The 8,804-nt window shown below is 41.8% G+C and overlaps 1 long non-coding RNA gene across 1 annotated transcript; it reads right to left on the bottom strand.

Moving 5' to 3' along the window:
* Positions 1-793: 793 nt before the first annotated feature.
* On the bottom strand, positions 794-5,185 carry LOC144454318 (uncharacterized). The gene is made up of 3 exons (XR_013482700.1): positions 4,876-5,185; positions 2,777-2,916; positions 794-981 (listed from the first exon to the last, which is right to left on the bottom strand). It is a non-coding gene; the product is annotated as an uncharacterized LOC144454318 (long non-coding RNA).
* Positions 5,186-8,804: the final 3,619 nt, after the last annotated feature.

Genomic DNA, 8,804 nt, shown 5'->3' with positions numbered 1-8,804 from the left:
CAATAAAATAATAAATCAAGTCCCGATCTGTAGTGTTTGCTGACTTCAGAAGTATAAATGCTCACACTGAAAATTAAACAATTGACTCTCAGAAATCTGTTGAGCTCCAGGACACACAGAATGGACTGTTCTTGAGAATAGTAAAAGGCTATGCTCTACCACCAGCTCTAGATGGCACAGTGGATAGAGTGCTGGGCCTAGAGTCAGAAAACACTCATCTTCTTGAGTTCAAATCTGGCCTTAGACACTTACTAGCTCTGTGACCCTGGGCAAGTCACTTAACCCTGCTTGCCTCAGTTTCCTCATCTGTAATATGAGCTGAAAAAAGGAAATGGCAAACCACTCTGGTATTTTTGCCAAGAAAACTCCAAATGGAGTCATGAAGAGTCAGATACAACTGAAGAACAACTGAGCACTGAACATAATGGAACCCCAGGGATATTTAAGGGAGAGGCTGAATGAACACTTGCTGAAGAGATTGGTGGGTAATCATTAGATGACCTCTGTGGTCCCTTGTAATTTCAGTATAGCATGACTATCTGAGTCTATGACTCAGTTTATGGTGCTATCGAGGGAAATAAATTCAGAGCTTGAAGTGAGGTACTAGAAGGGAAAAGCTCATATTTCCTGTAAATATTTCTTCTCTTTTAAGGCAATCAACCACATCAATTTAGCATTTACTATTTGTAGAGCACTCAAGGAAGTGCTGGGAGGAGTGTGGTTCTGTTCTTTTGTTTCTTGTTTATTTGACTTTTGGGTCACACCTGTGATTTCTCTGACAGGGAACTCCTGGGGTGGAAACTGTCTCCCCTGAGGCAGGTAAGTAGCTTGTCTGTAACTTAGGACTTTATAGAGTTGCTTGGGGCAGTGAAAGGCTAAACAACTTACCTCATGTTCACATAACCAGTATGTCAGAGGAAACACTTGAAACCAGGTTTTCTTGGCTTGAATGTTTGCTCCCTATCTACCAAGCCATGTTGCCTGTGAGGATGTACAAAGAAAATAACAGGCATGGTCATTGACTTTAAAGGAAATTACACTAATTGGGAAGAGAGACTGCTCATATACTCACACAGAAACTCCAACTCCCTCCCTCCCTCTCTCTCTCTGTCTCTCAGTCTTATACACACACACACACACACACACACACACACATACACAACAACAACAACAACAGAGTTCTCTTAACATAACACCTAGAAAGTATACAGTGTTTATTTAGAAGGAATGTTTGTTTTCATTCCTTCATTCAAAATAAATTAGACTTGTACTTCCAGTTACCCATGGTTACATATCCTGCAGCTAAACGTCTTATTATAATTATAGGGTTGGACTCTGAGAAAAGGATTAAGGTTTATATTTCCACAGTCAGACAGCAGATATTTAGGCTCAATACTTGGAGCCTTTCCATTTAGCTCCAACAGGGCAATTGAAGCCTGCAGATGGAGAGACCAGTTTCACAAGTAAAAAATAATAGTAATCCGGACAAATAAACATATCCCTTTTCTGGGACATAACACTATTGACTTTTTTGTATTGTAAAGACAAGCCTGTAATTTTCTGTTTGATATTAGCTCTTCCTATTTCTGATACAAAAATCAGATGATGAGAGAAATGAACAATTTCAACTCTGCACCTTTCTCTTGTAAGGGTTGGGTTGTTGGGTTTTGTTTTGGTTTGGTTTGGGTGAGCCTTTGGGAAAACAGGGATGCATGAAGCGTGCTAGACTTAACTATTTAAGTTTCTTCTTCCAGATACATTAAAGGAGGCATGGATGTTCTTTGTGTTTCTATTTTCTGATTTGACTGTGAGGTACAAGATATTGTCACTCAAGTAAGTGGGAAAAGAGGCAAGTGACATCTGTTCACATTTCTCTTAGGACGTAAGCTCCTTAGGCAGAGACTATGTCACAGTTATACTCCCCAGTGGGCAGTGATGATGTTGAAATATTCTGCCTTTAATTAGTCACTTCATTAACTTCCTTGGAACCAAGATGATATCCACTGGCCCAATTCAAAGGAATCTCCTTTGCCCTCCCTGCACAAAGATTAGCAATGCACTAAAAATGTTCTCATTTTCAGAAACAGATGCAGCTTGTAAAGCCCACTGGGAATATTCACATTAGCACAGTTACCTTTAGTTTTCACACCCCATTTCCTTCAGAGGTCTCAGATGTAGCCCTTGTTGCCTTCTTTAAGGCATACTAGCTTGGGGTGCAGACAATCAGAGAAGAAATATGGAAATCTGACATTAGAGGGGGAACATAAGTTCTGAGGCCTAGTCATTAATACCCAGTTGCTTCTGGGCTCATTACATACATTCCACATGAAGGGTATCCATCTCAGAAAAGGTCAGCATTGTTCAAGAAACTTCAACCAATTCACAGTTCATCTATCAGCAGAAATTCAAATTAATTTCTCAAGCAAATAATTTCTAATTAATTTTTCAAGTTTTCTCATAGGGTACTTATGACATATGCATTTATCAGTGTCCAGTGGGCTTCTCAATAGCTTTCAGGACAAGCCCAATTAAAAGCTTATACTAGAAGGCAGGTTTAACTTTTCACACTTCTCTGAGCTGTTGTTTTACTACTTTCATGGAGTTGGTTCCTGCCTCTAATTTTCTCTTAATTCTTAATTATATAAAAGTGATTTCATAAGGAGATTGGGGGGGGAGATGTTTGAGTGTCTTCATGTTTGCCTAATTTTTCTAATGTGAATAAAAATACAATTCATATTTGATTCACTACAGAAACCAGAAAGGAGAGAGGACTTACTTGCTGCTAGCACTGGAAACAGTGTTTTTCTCCTCCACACGTAAGGGAAGTTCTTTAATTATTCCAAGTCTAAATCGTCCATGTATTAGAAATATCACAGTCTGGTCAGAGTAGGACGCTTCCCCCAGAGACAGAAACAGCTAGGAATAAGCCCATGGGTGCAACCAGTGAGTGTAGAAGGAAGTTTGCCAATCCCCATTTATAGCCCTATCTAGCTTTCTCATGATTGGTACATTGAAAGGTGACTGGCATTTTAATTCCCTAAATAGTGCATTTGCAAAGGTGCAAAATGGTGTGTTTTGCCCTCCTGAGTATAAAACAGCATATTTCCAACATTTAGGAGTAATTCAGGGCTGTCTTCAGTCCTGGAAGAACTGAGCAGCTCCTGGAAAGATTTGATAATAATGGTGGCATACCCTAGATCATGACAAAGGAGAATCCTGGCAGGGATGTGGCAGTCTGGCAAATGGCCTTGTTGTATCTTTCATTTTAATACCAACAAATTATGTCTAGAGAGGCAATTTGGTAAAGTGGATAGGGGGCTGAGTTCAGAGTCAAGAACTTTGTCTTTGATAGTAATTAAGTCACTTGATCTCTGTGTAACCCAGGAAAATCTCTAGGAGTTGTCTATTAGTGGTAGACTCCTGAGAACTCTGTTGGTGGAGGACTTCCCACACTGGGCATTATCTCATGTGACACGTTTGCATAAATTATACCTAGGTGAGCACCCCGTGTACAGAGCTGTGTTTTTCTATCTTGGATTAAAATGATGGTTACAACGCATCTCATGATTTGACCCCACTAAGTGATGAAAGTTTTCTGGAGGCAGAGACTATATCACAGATAGATTTCTTTGGTATAGCCTCAACAGAGCCTAAACATCATCTTTCCCGCAAGGAGTCACTCCAAAATCATTTCAAATTCCTCCTCTGTCTGGCATTTAGAACTCTTCACAATGGGGCTCCAATCTACCTCTCAAATCTTATTTTACACGAGCCCTTTCCACACAGTCTACAGCCCAGCCAAACTGGCCTTCATGCTGTTCTTCATACATAACACTCGACCTCCCATCTTCCCACTAACTTTGCACTATGGATCCCCCTGCCTGGAATGCACTCTCTCCTCACCTCTGCCTGAAAGAACTTTCAGCTCCCTTCCAGCTTCCGTTCAAGTGCTACATACAGCCTGATGTCTTTCTGGATTACCTCTACCTGCTAATGCCTCCTCATATTTAAATTGTGTCTATTTTGTGCAAACTTATTACGTAAGAGTGAAGGTTTCAACCCCATCCAAATTAATGTGACTATGGAAGGTTCCAGATGGCTGGACTGAATCAGTCGGTCTATCAAGGGGTGTAAACCAAGGCCAATAAGTCTTTAATCAATTTGGGAAGAGTGAAAGGTTTTGATTAATGGATGAAAGAAGATGATGACACGCAGGAAGAGAATCAGTCATGCCCTGTGGAAAAATGAAGGAAGGATTTAAGTGCCTTCTATGTGCCAGGTACTGTGCTAATCAATATCTCATTTCATCCTCACAACCCATGGAGGCAGGTGCTACTATTATCATCTCCATTTTACAGTTGAGGAAACTGAGGCAGACAGAGTTAAGTCACTTGTCGGGGGTCACGCATCTACTATGTGTCTGAGACCAGATTTGAACTCAGTTATTCCTAACTCCAGGCCCAGCATTCTATTCACTGTGCCACATTGCTGCCTCTGCGGGGCTATACATAATATAGCAGTTTGTGCTAAGGCTCATAGTCCAGCAGGGAAGCAGCTACCAATTTATAGCATTTGCAAATGTTCACACTGCAAATTTAACAATCTGCTCTCTGACTCCTGGCACTGACCCTCAGAGCTCAGTAGAGAACCACATATTTAAGGGGAACTTGATGAGGACTCCACAGAGAGAGAAAAGGCCCTCCAGTGCCACGATGCAGTCAGTCACTCTTTGCTTTCTGTGTATGTCTTACACATGGGAGCCCTTTACCCTGTGTTTGTTACCGGCGGGGAACCACACCACACAAATCCAACCCTCCATGCCCAAACAGATTAACAGACGAGGACCTTTACATGATGAGATCTATCCACACTTACTTGAGAACCTAGACTCCTCAGAGCTACCGAACAGACACGAAGAAAGTAGTAGCCAGCATCCTCTGGAGACACAATCTGTCAATGAGAGTGAAAGTTGGGTAGCAGTGCTAGAAGAGCTATGTTGTGCATATTGTTTCCCCCCTCCCCAGTAGAATGTAATTTCCTTGAGATAGGAATGCGTTCTTTTCCATCTCTGCATCCCCTGTGCCCAGCAGAGTGCCTGACACAGAGGAGGCATTTCATAAATGCTTATTGATTAATTCAAAAGCATCATTTCCTTAAAGTACTGAGATGGGGTCGTAGTTGCAGTGTTGATTCTGAAACCTCACTGAACTCGGTGGCGTGAGTGCTCACAATTCAGAACTTCATTTTGTTTGTCAAATAAGTCAAATAAGGGCCAAAAATAGCCATGCTATTTTTTAGCTAATGCGGATGGTAGTGTGGGTGTGGCCTGCCACACAGCAAATACTCTGATAGAAGAGTCTGAATCCTTTCCATTCCAAATGCAAATCCATGTTAAAACAACCAGAAGCTTCTCTAGCTCACAAATGCACATGTAAATAAAACACCCAGATGCTTTTTTTGGTCTCAGCCAGGCCAAATAACTACTTGTTAATGATGTCATAAGAGGAAACTCAGTGCATCTGTTAGGCATTGGGCTAGATGCTCTCTGAGGTTGCTTCCAAATCTATGAGTCTGTGAAATAGATGAGGGAAGAAAGATGATTTTGGAAGAGTGGACAACACCAGTTATTCCAGTATACATAGATGAACTTTACTCCAATCACTGAGTCTGTGACTGAGAGATACCAAAACTGTGGTCACTTTCACTATGGACAGGTTAAAATACTTTAATCTTGATGAGAATTCCTTCCTATATTTAGAAAACAATACACACACAACTATTCACATAAACCACCAGACAATTTGAGTTTTTAAAATTTCTTTTTTCTCTTTACTAGAAGGGTTTATCTGGCACACATAAGAGTAAACAGAGAAACATCCTGGGCCACAACCCAGCTCCTTCCCTAACAAATCTCACTGGGTACATCGCCATCACTTCTTTGTATTTCCATGAATCACAATCACGGTGGTGTTACAAGGATTGATCTGAAATTAAAGTGTTGGAGCTTCTTGGATTAAAGATGAATTTTGTGTGTGTAAGAAAGAGGAGAAGGATAAAGAAAAGAGAGATTACATTTTTCAGTCAAAATAACAATGGTGGTGGTGGTTGACATTTTTATAGTGCATTGAATAAGGCAAAGTGTTTTACCTATCTTACCAAAAAATCCCTTCCTACCAGGGTTATCTTGCTTTCCAATTCCTTCACGGGTTTTATGCTACTCTCTTTCTCTATTAGGCATGAAGACATATGCTAACAATATTCCAGTAACAAAATGCTCTTTTCCCACGTTGCCAGATACTCAACCTGATCTGGCCTGTGGAAGCCATGGAATTCAATCATGAGGAGGTGCCTAGGTGGTCCAGTGGATAGAACAGTGGGCTTAGAATGAGGAAGATCTGAATTTAAATCTTGCCTCAAACACTTAACAAATGTGTGACCTTGAACAAGCTACTAAGCCCCTCAAATATAGCCTGTGGCTACGACGTTTTGTTGTTCAAACATGTCTGATTCTTCATAACCCAATTTGGAGTTTTCTTGGTCAAGATACTGCAGCGGTTTGCCATTTCTTTCTCCAGCTCATTTTACAGATAAGGAAACTGAGGTAAACAGGGTTAAATGACTCACCCAGGGTCACACAGCTAGTAAGTATCTGAGGCTATATTTGAACTCAGGAAGATGGGTTTTCCTGACTCCAGGCCTGGAGCTCCATCCACAGCACCACCTAGGGTGCTCAGGGAGGACCAGCACCTCTGGTGTGAGGGCTTGCTTTTCAGGGCTGCTCATCCACCTTTGGTATCCACCTTCACCCAACTCTCACCTGTGGCTCCAAGAAGCTGTAGGATGTGCAGTGGCCAGACGCAGTAAAACCCACCTCAGAGATGAGCTAAACCAGGTTAAGAGTAACCAATAGCTGTCAAACCCAGCAGTGAGTTAGAGAGATATCTACCCCAAGCATATGAAAAAGCAAGCGCCGTTGAGCACTTAGAGCTTGGTCAGGTGCCAAGGTCATCCATTGCATCCCCGGCTATTGCTAGTCACCCTGACTTTTGTTCTGCCATTGGACTTTGATGACTCTGGAAGAGAGAGTGAGGCTGACAACTCTGTGCAACTCTCCCTCACTTAAATCCAATTCATGCACAAGTCAAGACATCACCCCTTTGTATTATCGGTCCTCTTCAAAAATGAAGGACAAAATAATAAGCCTCTCTCCCTCTCGTTTTCTTCATCTGTAAAAGGAAGGGGTGGGCCTCAATAGACTCTTCTATTTCAAAATCTATGATCCTCTGATTCTGACCCTGAGGAAAGGGACGGCACCGGCCAATAAACTATGACCTCTTCTCCCCAGGCTCCAATACAATGGAGCATATGAAAACATAGCCCCCTCCTCCTTCTCAAAAATTTCAAATCTGTGCAGGTGGCATATTCCTCCTGTGGGATAAGCATAATGACCCATTGCGAAATCTTAAGGTCACTCATAGCTGCTCCTGCACTCTCTGGAATCCTTCTGCCCCTCACCTGTGCCATTGACATCCAGATAATCCTCTATCCTGGGGCCCTCCTGTCTTCATTGATGACTCTTTCCCTGGACCACCATTTTAGGAAGGACCTGTTCTCTCAATCTGTTACCTAATTCCTTTCATTACCACACTCACAAATTGGACACACTTATTTCACTTATATGATGACTCACGTCTTCCCTCACTTTGCAGTTCTCCTTTAGAAGGCAAACTTCTTGAGGGAACTGTCTTGCTTGCTTCTGTTTGTATCCCTGGCACTTATCACAGTGCCTGGCAAATAAAATGAGTTCTTTAATAAATCCTTTATATGTCTGTCCGTCTATCTATCTATCTATCTATCTATCTATCTATCTATCTATCTATCTATCTATCTATCCATTTATCTATCTATCTGTCTGTTTGTCTGTCTGTCTACCTATCTATCCAACCATCTATCTGTCTGTCTATTGCCTGTCATCTATCTATGCTTCCATCTGTCTGTCTGTCTGCCATCTACCTATCCATCCATCCAACTATTATCTGTCTATCTAGCTATCCAACCATCTGTCTATTTTCTGTCATCTATCTAGCAATCTCTCTATCATCTGTTTATCTGTCTATTCGTCTATCTATAGAGTCATCTAGTTAAACTCCTTCATTGTACAAATGAAGAAACCGAGGACCAGAGAAGTTAAATGACTTGCCCAAGGTGGTAAGTAACAGATGTGGTACTAGAATTCGGGTTCTATGACTCCAAGTGGAACCCTCAAACTGCTTTTGTGAAGCAAGGCCCTTCAGGACCCCAGTGCTACCACACCTGGGGATGGGCCTAATTGGGTATCTCAGCCGTATATCCAGTTTTATAGTATGGAGTATCATAAAAAGGCCTCAATTAACCAGAGTAACCTTGTAAAAGCAAATGCTCTCCTAGGGCATTCTTTAGTATCAAGGTGAGCTCTAGGCTGCCCATGATATTATTGATGCTCAACGCAATGACTTCTGATGTTACTTACTCCCTTTTTACGACCTGCACATCAGATGATCCTTCTTTGTCTGACTGCTTCCTTCCTCATACTGTCCTAGTTTGTGATGGAGGAAGATCAATACTCCATGAAGAGGTAGAAGGCTTACTTGACTAATCCTGGTTTCTGCTTGGCCCACGTCCATCCAAGGACTGGGGCAGATGCAGGCATTTCTTTCAGGATCCCAGCCATGGCCTAAAAGTATACTTTGTCCTAAGCAGAACTAAACCAGGGATACATAGCGTCCTCTGCTTTCCCACAACTACATGAAACCCACAGTGCACAG

Source organism: Phascolarctos cinereus, unplaced genomic scaffold (genome assembly GCF_003287225.1).
Source record: "Phascolarctos cinereus isolate Bilbo 61053 unplaced genomic scaffold, phaCin_HiC Scaffold_726;HRSCAF=1367, whole genome shotgun sequence".
Classification (NCBI taxonomy): Eukaryota; Metazoa; Chordata; class Mammalia; order Diprotodontia; family Phascolarctidae; genus Phascolarctos; species Phascolarctos cinereus.
This window is presented reverse-complemented; position numbering and strand designations above follow the sequence as displayed.